Source organism: Oncorhynchus nerka, linkage group LG18, assembly GCF_034236695.1.
Source record: "Oncorhynchus nerka isolate Pitt River linkage group LG18, Oner_Uvic_2.0, whole genome shotgun sequence".
In the NCBI taxonomy this organism is placed as follows: Eukaryota; Metazoa; Chordata; class Actinopteri; order Salmoniformes; family Salmonidae; genus Oncorhynchus; species Oncorhynchus nerka.
In genome coordinates, this window is record NC_088413.1 from 81,638,394 (window position 1) to 81,652,604 (window position 14,211).

A 14,211-nucleotide genomic window follows, 5' to 3' on the forward strand; every position below is an offset into this window, starting at 1 on the left:
CACCCTAATGTGCTCCTCACGACTCTAGCAGAGTTTAGTTATATACACCCTAATGTGCTCCTCACGACTCTAGCAGAGTCTAGTTATATACACCCTAATGTGCTCCTCACGACTCTAGCAGAGTCTAGTTATATACACCCTAATGTGCTCCTCACGACTCTAGCAGAGCAGTTATATACACCCTAAGTCTAGTTATATACACCCTAATGTGCTCCTCACGACTCTAGCAGAGTCTAGTTATATACACCCTAATGTGCTCCTCACGACTCTAGCAGAGTCTAGTTATATACACCCTAATGTGCTCCTCACGACTCTAGCAGAGTCTAGTTATATACACCCTAATGTGCTCCTCACGACTCTAGCAGAGTCTAGTTATATACACCCTAATGTGCTCCTCACGACTCTAGCAGAGTCTAGTTATATACACCCTAATGTGCTCCTCATGACTCTAGCAGAGTCTAGTTATATACACCCTAATGTGCTCCTCACGACTCTAGCAGAGTCTAGTTATATACACCCTAATGTGCTCCTCACGACTCTAGCAGAGTCTAGTTATATACACCCTAATGTGCTCCTCACGACTCTAGCAGAGTCTAGTTATATACACCCTAATGTGCTCCTGACAACCCTAGCAGAGTCTAGTTATATACACCCTAATGTGCTCCTCACGACTCTAGCAGAGTTTAGTTATATACACCCTAATGTGCTCCTCACGACTCTAGCAGAGTCTAGTTATATACACCCTAATGTGCTCCTCACGACTCTAGCAGAGTCTAGTTCTATACACCCTAATGTGCTCCTCACGACTCTAGCAGAGTCTAGTTATATACACCCTAATGTGCTCCTCACGACTCTAGCAGAGTCTAGTTATATACACCCTAATGTGCTCAGAGTCTAGTTATATACACCCTAATGTGCTCCTCACGACTCTAGCAGAGTCTAGTTATATACACCCTAATGTGCTCCTCACGACTCTAGCAGAGTCTAGTTATATACACCCTAATGTGCTCCTCACGACTCTAGCAGAGTCTAGTTATATATACCCTAGTCTTGCCTTTACCTCAGACTGTGAGTCTAGTTCCATTGTCGTAGTAAGTCTGTGTCTTGAAACTCACCGCTCATAACAGAGCTGATAACAACTAGAACCATGAGACATGTAGACTGGGTCTGGTCATAGAACCAGACCATTTTATACCTCAATACCATGAGACATGTAGACTGGGTCTGGGCATAGAACCAGACCACTTTATACCTCAATACCATGAGACATGGAGACTGGGTCTGGGCATAGAACCAGACCACTTTATACCTCAATACCATGAGAGATGGAGACTGGGTCTGGGCATAGAGCCAGACCACTTTATACCTCAATACCATGAGAGATGGAGACTGGGTCTGGGCATAGAACCAGACCACTTTATACCTCAATACCATGAGACTGGGTCTGGGCATAGAGCCAGACCACTTTATACCTCAATACCATGAGACTGGGTCTGGGCATAGAGCCAGACCACTTTATACCTCAATACCATGAGAGATGTAGACTGGGTCTGGGCATAGAACCAGACCACTTTATACCTCAATACCATGAGAGATGTAGACTGGGTCTGGGCATAGAACCAGACCACTTTATACCTCAATACCATGAGAGATGGAGACTGGGTCTGGGCATAGAACCAGACCACTTTATACCTCAATACCATGAGAGATGGAGACTGGGTCTGGGCATAGAGCCAGACCACTTTATACCTCAATACCATGAGAGATGTAGACTGGGTCTGGGCATAGAGCCAGACCACTTTATACCTCAATACCATGAGAGATGTAGACTGGGTCTGGGCATAGAACCAGACCACTTTATACCTCAATACCATGAGAGATGTAGACTGGGTCTGGGCATAGAGCCAGACCACTTTATACCTCAATACCATGAGAGATGTAGACTGGGTCTGGGCATAGAGCCAGACCACTTTATACCTCAATACCATGAGACTGGGTCTGGGCATAGAGCCAGACCACTTTATACCTCAATACCATGAGAGATGTAGACTGGGTCTGGGCATAGAACCAGACCACTTTATACCTCAATACCATGAGAGATGTAGACTGGGTCTGGGCATAGAACCAGACCACTTTATACCTCAATACCATGAGAGATGTAGACTGGGTCTGGGCATAGAACCAGACCACTTTATACCTCAATACCATGAGAGATGTAGACTGGGTCTGGGCATAGAGCCAGACCACTTTATACCTCAATACCATGAGAGATGTAGACTGGGTCTGGGCATAGAACCAGACCACTTTATACCTCAATACCATGAGAGATGTAGACTGGGTCTGGGCATAGAACCAGACCACTTTATACCTCAATACCATGAGAGATGTAGACTGGGTCTGGGCATAGAGCCAGACCACTTTATACCTCAATACCATGAGACTGGGTCTGGGCATAGAGCCAGACCACTTTATACCTCAATACCATGAGACTGGGTCTGGGCATAGAACCAGACCACTTTATACCTCAATACCATGAGAGATGTAGACTGGGTCTGGACATAGAGCCAGACCACTTTATACCTCAATACCATGAGAGATGTAGACTGGGTCTGGGCATAGAGCCAGACCACTTTATACCTCAATACCATGAGAGATGTAGACTGGGTCTGGGCATAGAACCAGACCACTTTATACCTCAATACCATGAGAGATGTAGACTGGGTCTGGGCATAGAACCAGACCACTTTATACCTCAATACCATGAGAGATGTAGACTGGGTCTGGGCATAGAGCCAGACCACTTTATACCTCAATACCATGAGAGATGTAGACTGGGTCTGGGCATAGAACCAGACCACTTTATACCTCAATACCATGAGAGATGGAGACTGGGTCTGGGCATAGAACCAGACCACTTTATACCTCAATACCATGAGAGATGTAGACTGGGTCTGGGCATAGATATCTCAATCCTGGATCTGATACCTTGTTGTGTAAAATGTCAGAGGAAGATAACTGATGTTTTTACTGTGATCCAGTTACATTAAAATAACCTTTTAGTTTAAAGTGTAACGGTTTTTATATTGCAGAATATTGTACATGTTTTCTCCATGCTAGTTCGTAACATTTGGTAGTATATTTTCTTACCTAAAACGGTGAGTTTGGTGCCGGCTCCAAAGTATGCTTCCCGAGTACGAGCACAGAGCGACAAGGATGTATCCTAAAGTCTCTAGTTCTGACAAGGACTCTGGACTTTCTCAACCTTTGTTACTCTGTTTAGAAGTACATTCAAATACTCTTCACAGTAACTCAGCCACGGGTATAATCTCAATTATAACCAAATACATTATTGTGACTATTTTTCTAATGAAATGTAAGAGGTTTCCATCTCCAACAGTCATTTGGTTAATTGTATTATTTTTATTTTGGTGTTTTGTCTAGAACAGTTAACCGGGTTCCTCCGCTGAAGTCAGTCTGGCCGGCACCATTAACACAGTACAGTGAAACACTGCTCTAGTATAGATATATAGACGTGCTGAGCAACACTGCTCTAGTATAGATATATAGACGTGCTGAGCCTGGCACCATTAACACAGTACAGTGAAACACTGCTCTAGTATAGATATATAGACGTGCTGAGCAACACTGCTCTAATATAGATATATAGACGTGCTGAGCCTGGCACCATTAACACAGTACAGTGGAATACTGCTCTAGTATAGATATATAGACGTGCTGAGCAACACTGCTCTAGTATAGATATATAGACGTGCTGAGCAACACTGCCCTAGTATAGATATATAGACGTGCTGAGCAACACTGCTCTAATATAGATATACAGTATAGACGTGCTGAGCCTGGCACCATTAACACAGTACAGTGGAATACTGCTCTAGTATAGATATATAGACGTGCTGAGCAACACTGCTCTAGTATAGATATACAGTATAGACGTGCTGAGCAACACTGCTCTAATATAGATATACAGTATAGACGTGCTGAGCCTGGCACCATTAACACAGTACAGTGGAATACTGCTCTAGTATAGATATATAGACGTGCTGAGCAACACTGCTCTAGTATAGATATATAGACGTGCTGAGCCTGGCACCATTAACACAGTACAGTGGAATACTGCTCTAGTATAGATATATAGACGTGCTGAGCAACACTGCTCTAGTATAGATATATAGACGTGCTGAGCAACACTGCTCTAATATAGATATACAGTATAGACGTGCTGAGCAACACTGCTCTAATATAGATATACAGTATAGACGTGCTGAGCAACACTGCTCTAGTATAGATATATAGACGTGCTGAGCCTGGCACCATTAACACAGTACAGTGGAATACTGCTCTAGTATAGATATATAGACGTGCTGAGCAACACTGCTCTAGTATAGATATACAGTATAGACGTGCTGAGCCAGGCACCATTAACACAGTACAGTGAAACACTGCTCTAGTATAGATATATAGACGTGCTGAGCAACACTGCTCTAGTATAGATATATAGATGTGCTGAGCAACACTGCTCTAATATAGATATACAGTATAGACGTGCTGAGCCAGGCACCATTAACACAGTACAGTGGAATACTGCTCTAGTATAGATATATAGACGTGCTGAGCAACACTGCTCTAGTATAGATATATAGATGTGCTGAGCAACACTGCTCTAATATAGATATACAGTATAGACGTGCTGAGCCAGGCACCATTAACACAGTACAGTGGAATACTGCTCTAGTATAGATATATAGACGTGCTGAGCAACACTGCTCTAATATAGATATATAGACGTGCTGAGCCAGGCACCATTAACACAGTACAGTGGAACACTGCTCTAATATAGATATATAGACGTGCTGAGCAACACTGCTCTAGTATAGATATATAGACGTGCTGAGCCTGGCACCATTAACACAGTACAGTGGAACACTGCTCTAATATAGATATACAGTATAGACGTGCTGAGCAACACTGCTCTAGTATAGATTTAGTCTCTAGCTGTGCTGTTTTCTAGAACTTTCCATCCCCGATCACGACCTTTGATAAATCTATTCTCCTAATACCAACCAACACCCTGTTCTTACCAGTTTAGAACACATAGATGAGACAAACATACTATAATCTACTAGGATATCACATCTCTCTTCTCACAATTACGTCGTCTAACTCAAACGACACATAAAGGCAAACACAGTGTATGGATGACTTACCGAGAACTGTTAATTTGGTGCCTGAACCGAAATGTGCCTCATAGTTGGCACAGTGTACAGGCTTAACATCAAAAAGCATTGAGTAACACTAGTATGAACTCATTTAATATACTGAATCCACAACCAACTAACTCTTCACATCACTATGCTACTACACCACACATAGAGACCCATTCGTTCCATCATGGTGAATATTCTCTTACCCAGAACAGTCAGTTTGGTTCCTGCTCCAAACAATGCAGGATTATAGTTGTCACAGTGTGGACATACTGAGCAGTAATGGACCAACTACTACTGCCTTGTTCTATGCTTTTGGCATCAGAAATACTTTAAGAATGCTTGCTTTTAGTCAATTATTCATGTTTTTATGAAGAAAGAAAATCATACATTTCACGATAATTAAGTAGGAAGTATTTACCTAAAACAGTGAGTTTGGTTCCTTTGCCAAAGAAGGCTGGTTGGTTTAAAGTCACAGCGTTTTCACATCAACCCTTTAGTTCAGATTGACCACTTTAGGAGACTCTTATTGGCAACGAAACACCTTCAGGGTTACATATTTACATACATATTATGAATCTTTAAGAAGTTAACTTACCTAAAACAGTGAGCTTTGTTCCTTTTCCAAAGTAGGGCACACTTCCAGTGTCACATCGCTACTCTCCTATTCCAAACATACCTCAGATCTCTCTGTCATTCACCCTCTAGGGAAAATGAACAGAGATACTCAGAGATACAGATACTAGTAGTCATTCACAGTAAAAGAACAGATACAGAGAACAGATACTAGTATCTCTCTGTCATTCATCCTCTAGGGAAAATGAACAGAGATACTCAGAGATACAGATACTACCTCAGATCTCTCTGTCATTCATCCTCTAGGGAAAATGAACAGAGATACTCAGAGATACAGAGAACAGATACTACCTCAGATCTCTCTGTCATTCACCCTCTAGGGAAAATGAACAGAGATACTCAGAGATACAGAGAACAGATACTACCTCAGATCTCTCTGTCATTCACCCTCTAGGTAAAATGAACAGAGATACTCAGAGATACAGAGAACAGATACTAGTATCTCTCTGTCATTCACCCTCTAGGGAAAATGAACAGACAATCCTTGGGGACTTTTTAAAACACCATCACCTAGTTGGGTTAGAATACGTTTTGTTGTCAAGCAGGAATCAAACAAACTCCAATATCTAATGAATTTAACTTGATGTTTACGAAGAAAATCCTGTTCAGTTTTATCGATCTCTTGAGAAGCATCTCTCCAGGCTCCTTAACAGTCTCCTCAATGTGTGTGAATTACCCCCAGAACTCTCCTGTACGGAAATGAACGAGAGGAAGGTTTTGTATGGAAGTGAATGGGAGGAGGTTGTTTTTGTATGGAAGTGAATGGGAGGAGGTTGTTTTTGTATGGAAGTGAATGGGAGGAGGTTGTTTTTGTATGGAAGTGAATGGGAGGAGGTTGTTTTTGTATGGAAGTGGAAGTGAATGGGAGGAGGTTGTTTTTTTGAATAGGAGGTTGGATGGAAGTGAATGGGAGGAGGTTGTTTTTGTATGGAAGTGAATGGGAGGAAGTTTTTGTATGGAAGTGAATGGGAGGAGGTTTTTGTATGGAAGTGAATGGGAGGAGGTTTTTGTACGGCGTCTCTATGTGAATATATCACCGTGGCCCCCTGTCCCCACAGTGTTAAAGCATCACACAAAAACACTAATTCTCTCTCATTCTCTCTTCTTTCTCTTCCCTCCTTCCCCCCACCTGGTCTCTCTCTCCATCTCTCTATCTCTCATCTCTCCTTCTCAGTATCTGTCTGTAGCAGCAGGTGTGTTGATATGGGGGTTCCTGTTCCAAACGGACTCTTTCTATTTCTGTCAACAGCGAAAAGCAGAAGGGAGGAAGGAGAGAAGACAGAGGAACAGGAGGGGACAGGTAATGTTTTGTTTCCATTTCGTCCTATAGTGGAGTTGACGCCTCTCTCTAAGTCTCTAAAACGCCCCCCCTCTTCACCCAACAACCCCCCCCCCTCCCCTCTTCACCCAACAACACCCCCTCCCCTCTTCACCCAACAACACCCCCTCCCCTCTTCACCCAACAACCCCCTCCCCTCTTCACCCAACAGCCCCCTCCCTCTTCACCCAACAGCCCCCTCCCCTCTTCACCCAACAACCCCCCCTCCCCTCTTCACCCAACAACCCCCTCCCTCTTCACCCAACAACACCCCCTCCCCTCTTCACCCAACAACCCCCCTCCCCTCTTCACCCCAACAGCCCCCCTCCCTCTTCACCCAACAACCCCCTCTTCACCCAACAACGCCCCCTCCCCTCTTCACCCAACAACCCCCCCTCCCCCTTTACCCAACAACACCCCCCTCCCCCTTCACCCAACAGCACCCCCCTCCCCTCTTCACCCAACAACCCCCCCTCCCCTCTTCACCCAACACCCCCTCCCCTCTTCACCCAACAACCCCCTCCCCTCTTCACCCAACAACCCCCCTCTCCATACAGCATCATGTGACAGTAACTGTCTGTCATAGAGCTGTCAACCTTCAGTCCTAAACTTCCAGAACCATCTAACGTGATTGTAACTTCCATTTGATCATATCTGCTGTAGTAATTACAGTACCATTATATTGTTCCATTTTGTTTGTAAAAACAGAAAGATGTAATATCAATCAGGGATTAATATGTATTTAGAGGGAATCTTAAATATGTTTTCTTTTTGTTTTATATCTCAAATCATGGAATTGAATCCAGGATAGTTTAGACTCCTGGTTTCATTTCTGTGTAATCTGACATTTACCCTCCAGAGGTCAGTGTATAATCTAGGATAGTTTAGACTCCTGGTTTCATTTCTGTGTAATCTGACATTTACCCTCCAGAGGTCAGTGTATAATCTAGGATAGTTTAGACTCCTGGTTTCATTTCTGTGTAATCTGACATTTACCCTCCAGAGGTCAGTGTATAATCTAGGATAGTTTAGACTCCTGGTTTCATTTCTGTGTAATCTGACATTTACCCTCCAGAGGTCAGTGTATAATCTAGGATAGTTTAGACTCCTGGTTTCATTTCTGTGTAATCTGACATTTACCCTCCAGAGGTCAGTGTATAATCTAGGATAGTTTAGACTCCTGGTTTCATTTCTGTGTAATCTGACATTTACCCTCCAGAGGTCAGTGTATAATCCATGATAGTTTAGACTCCTGGTTTCATTTCTGTGTAATCTGACATTTACCCTCCAGAGGTCAGTGTATAATCTAGGATAGTTTAGACTCCTGGTTTCATTTCTGTGTAATCTGACATTTACCCTCCAGAGGTCAGTGTATAATCTAGGATAGTTTAGACTCCTGGTTTCATTTCTGTGTAATCTGACATTTACCCTCCAGAGGTCAGTGTATAATCTAGGATAGTTTAGACTCCTGGTTTCATTTCTGTGTAATCTGACATTTACCCTCCAGAGGTCAGTGTATAATCTAGGATAGTTTAGACTCCTGGTTTCATTTCTGTGTAATCTGACATTTACCCTCCAGAGGTCAGTGTATAATCTAGGATAGTTTAGACTCCTGGGTTCATTTCTGTGTAATCTGACATTTACCCTCCAGAGGTCAGTGTATAATCTAGGATAGTTTAGACTCCTGGGTTGATTTCTGTGTAATCTGACATTTACCCTCCAGAGGTCAGTGTATAATCTAGGATAGTTTAGACTCCTGGGTTGATTTCTGTGTAATCTGACATTTACCCTCCAGAGGTCAGTGTATAATCTAGGATAGTTTAGACTCCTGGGTTGATTTCTGTGTAATCTGACATTTACCCTCCAGAGGTCAGTGTATAATCTAGGATAGTTTAGACTCCTGGGTTCATTTCTGTGTAATCTGACATTTACCCTCCAGAGGTCAGTGTATAATCTAGGATAGTTTAGACTCCTGGGTTGATTTCTGTGTAATCTGACATTTACCCTCCAGAGGTCAGTGTATAATCTAGGATAGTTTAGACTCCTGGGTTGATTTCTGTGTAATCTGACATTTACCCTCCAGAGGTCAGTGTATAATCTAGGATAGTTTAGACTCCTGGTTTCATTTCTGTGTAATCTGACATTTACCCTCCAGAGGTCAGTGTATAATCTAGGATAGTTTAGACTCCTGGGTTCATTTCTGTGTAATCTGACATTTACCCTCCAGAGGTCAGTGTATAATCTAGGATAGTTTAGACTCCTGGTTTCATTTCTGTGTAATCTGACATTTACCCTCCAGAGGTCAGTGTATAATCTAGGATAGTTTAGACTCCTGGTTTCATTTCTGTGTAATCTGACATTTACCCTCCAGAGGTCAGTGTATAATCTAGGATAGTTTAGACTCCTGGTTTCATTTCTGTGTAATCTGACATTTACCCTCCAGAGGTCAGTGTATAATCTAGGATAGTTTAGACTCCTGGTTTCATTTCTGTGTAATCTGACATTTACCCTCCAGAGGTCAGTGTATAATCTAGGATAGTTTAGACTCCTGGTTTCATTTCTGTGTAATCTGACATTTACCCTCCAGAGGTCAGTGTATAATCTAGGATAGTTTAGACTCCTGGTTTCATTTCTGTGTAATCTGACATTTACCCTCCAGAGGTCAGTGTATAATCTAGGATAGTTTAGACTCCTGGTTTCATTTCTGTGTAATCTGACATTTACCCTCCAGAGGTCAGTGTATAATCCATGATAGTTTAGACTCCTGGTTTCATTTCTGTGTAATCTGACATTTACCCTCCAGAGGTCAGTGTATAATCTAGGATAGTTTAGACTCCTGGTTTCATTTCTGTGTAATCTGACATTTACCCTCCAGAGGTCAGTGTATAATCTAGGATAGTTTAGACTCCTGGTTTCATTTCTGTGTAATCTGACATTTACCCTCCAGAGGTCAGTGTATAATCCATGATAGTTTAGACTCCTGGGTTCATTTCTGTGTAATCTGACATTTACCCTCCAGAGGTCAGTGTATAATCTAGGATAGTTTAGACTTCTGGTTTCATTTCTGTGTAATCTGACATTTACCCTCCAGAGGTCAGTGTATAATCTAGGATAGTTTAGACTCCTGGTTTCATTTCTGTGTAATCTGACATTTACCCTCCAGAGGTCAGTGTATAATCTAGGATAGTTTAGACTCCTGGGTTGATTTCTGTGTAATCTGACATTTAGGTCAATGGAAGGTCAACTCTGAGAAACTTCTCCCTTTTTAGTCAAATAGTATAATTTGATACAAGGGTAGACCTATATACCAGGGACACCTGGATGACAGTCAGACAGTCAGAGAAACACCCATACACTGTTTGTTACATCTATCTTTGAAAGTGTAGAACCACTGACTTGGCCTGCAGGTACGAGGACAACAACTCTAGTATAAAGTTTGGCACCTGTACTCTCCTATCTCATAGGATCAGTTATATGATGCAAAAACAACAACATTAAACAACAGTTTAATGTAAAATACTATCAAATTAGAGATATCAACCACACTAGCTGAACTACCCCCCCCCCCCAGAGATATCAACCACACTAGCTGAACTACCCCCCCCAGAGATATCAACCACACTAGCTGAACTACCCCCCCAGAGATATTAACCACACTAGCTGAACTACCCCCCCAGAGATATCAACCACACTAGCTGAACTACCCCCAGAGATATCAACCACACTAGCTGAACTACCCCCCCCAGAGATATCAACCACACTAGCTGAACTACCCCCCAGAGATATCAACCACACTAGCTGAACTACCCCCTCCCCAGAGATATCAACCACACTAGCTGAACTACCCCCCCAGAGATATCAACCACACTAGCTGAACTACCCCCCCCCAGAGATATCAACCACACTAGCTGAACTACCCCCTCCCCAGAGATATCAACCACACTAGCTGAACTACCCCCCCCCAGAGATATCAACCACACTAGCTGAACTACCCCCCCAGAGATATCAACCACACTAGCTGAACTACCCCCCAGAGATATCAACCACACTAGCTGAACTACCCCCCAGAGATATCAACCACACTAGCTGAACTACCCCCCCCCAGAGATATCAACCACACTAGCTGAACTACCCCCCAGAGATATTAACCACACTAGCTGAACTACCCCCCCCCAGAGATATCAACCACACTGGCTGAACTACCCCCCCAGAGATATCAACCACACTAGCTGAACTACCCCCCAGAGATATCAACCACACTAGCTGAACTACCCCCCAGAGATATCAACCACACTAGCTGAACTACCCCCCCCAGAGATATCAACCACACTAGCTGAACTACCCCCCCCAGAGATATCAACCACACTAGCTGAACTACCCCCCCCAGAGATATCAACCACACTAGCTGAACTACCCCCCCAGAGATATCAACCACACTAGCTGAACTACCCCCCCAGAGATATCAACCACACTAGCTGAACTACCCCCCCCAGAGATATCAACCACACTAGCTGAACTACCCCCCCAGAGATATCAACCACACTAGCTGAACTACCCCCCCAGAGATATCAACCACACTAGCTGAACTACCCCCCAGAGATATCAACCACACTAGCTGAACTACCCCCCCAGAGATATCAACCACACTAGCTGAACTACCCCCCCAGAGATATCAACCACACTAGCTGAACTACCCCCCCCAGAGATATCAACCACACTAGCTGAACTACCCCCAGAGATATCAACCACACTAGCTGAACTACCCCCCAGAGATATCAACCACACTAGCTGAACTACCCCCCCCCAGAGATATCAACCACACTAGCTGAACTACCCCCCAGAGATATCAACCACACTAGCTGAACTACCCCCCAGAGATATCAACCACACTAGCTGAACTACCCCCCCAGAGATATCAACCACACTAGCTGAACTACCCCCCAGAGATATCAACCACACTAGCTGAACTACCCCCCCCAGAGATATCAACCACACTAGCTGAACTACCCCCCCCAGAGATATCAACCACACTAGCTGAACTACCCCCCCCCAGAGATATCAACCACACTAGCTGAACTACCCCCCCCAGAGATATCAACCACACTAGCTGAACTACCCCCCCAGAGATATCAACCACACTAGCTGAACTACCCCCAGAGATATCAACCACACTAGCTGAACTACCCCCCCCAGAGATATCAACCACACTAGCTGAACTACCCCCCCCAGAGATATCAACCACACTAGCTGAACTACCCCCCAGAGATATCAACCACACTAGCTGAACTACCCCCCAGAGATATCAACCACACTAGCTGAACTACCCCCCCCCAGAGATATCAACCACACTAGCTGAACTACCCCCCAGAGATATCAACCACACTAGCTGAACTACCCCCCCAGAGATATCAACCACACTAGCTGAACTACCCCCCAGAGATATCAACCACACTAGCTGAACTACCCCCCAGAGATATCAACCACACTAGCTGAACTACCCCCCCCCAGAGATATCAACCACACTAGCTGAACTACCCCCCCCAGAGATATCAACCACACTAGCTGAACTACCCCCCCAGAGATATCAACCACACTAGCTGAACTACCCCCCCCCCAGAGATATCAACCACACTAGCTGAACTACCCCCCCCAGAGATATCAACCACACTAGCTGAACTACCCCCCAGAGATATCAACCACACTAGCTGAACTACCCCCCCAGAGATATCAACCACACTAGCTGAACTACCCCCCAGAGATATCAACCACACTAGCTGAACTACCCCCCCAGAGATATCAACCACACTAGCTGAACTACCCCCCCCAGAGATATCAACCACACTAGCTGAACTACCCCCCAGAGATATCAACCACACTAGCTGAACTACCCCCCCAGAGATATCAACCACACTAGCTGAACTACCCCCCAGAGATATCAACCACACTGGCTGAACTACCCCCCCCAGAGATATCAACCACACTAGCTGAACTACCCCCCCAGAGATATCAACCACACTAGCTGAACTACCCCCCAGAGATATTAACCACACTAGCTGAACTACCCCCCCCAGAGATATCAACCACACTAGCTGAACTAACCCCCCCCAGAGATATCAACCACACTAGCTGAACTACCCCCCAGAGATATCAACCACACTAGCTGAACTACCCCCCAGAGATATCAACCACACTAGCTGAACTACCCCCCCAGAGATATCAACCACACTAGCTGAACTACCCCCCCCAGAGATATCAACCACACTAGCTGAACTAGCTGAACCCCCAGAGATATCAACCACACTAGCTGAACTACCCCCCCCAGAGATATCAACCACACTAGCTGAACTACCCCCCCCAGAGATATTAACCACACTAGCTGAACTACCCCCCCCAGAGATATCAACCACACTGGCTGAACTACCCCCCAGAGATATCAACCACACTAGCTGAACTACCCCCAGAGATATCAACCACACTAGCTGAACTACCCCCCAGAGATATTAACCACACTAGCTGAACTACCCCCCCCCCAGAGATATCAACCACACTAGCTGAACTACCCCCCCCCAGAGATATCAACCACACTAGCTGAACTACCCCCCCCAGAGATATCAACCACACTAGCTGAACTACCCCCCAGAGATATCAACCACACTAGCTGAACTACCCCCCCAGAGATATCAACCACACTAGCTGAACTACCCCCCCAGAGATATCAACCACACTAGCTGAACTACCCCCCAGAGATATCAACCACACTAGCTGAACTACCCCCCCCAGAGATATCAAACACACTAGCTGAACTACCCCCCAGAGATATCAACCACACTAGCTGAACTACCCCCCCCAGAGATATCAACCACACTAGCTGAACTACCCCCCCCAGAGATATCAACCACACTAGCTGAACTACCCCCCAGAGATATCAACCACACTAGCTGAACTACCCCCCAGAGATATCAACCACAGATATCAGAGATATCAACCACACTAGCTGAACTACCCCCCCCAGAGATATCAACCACACTAGCTGAA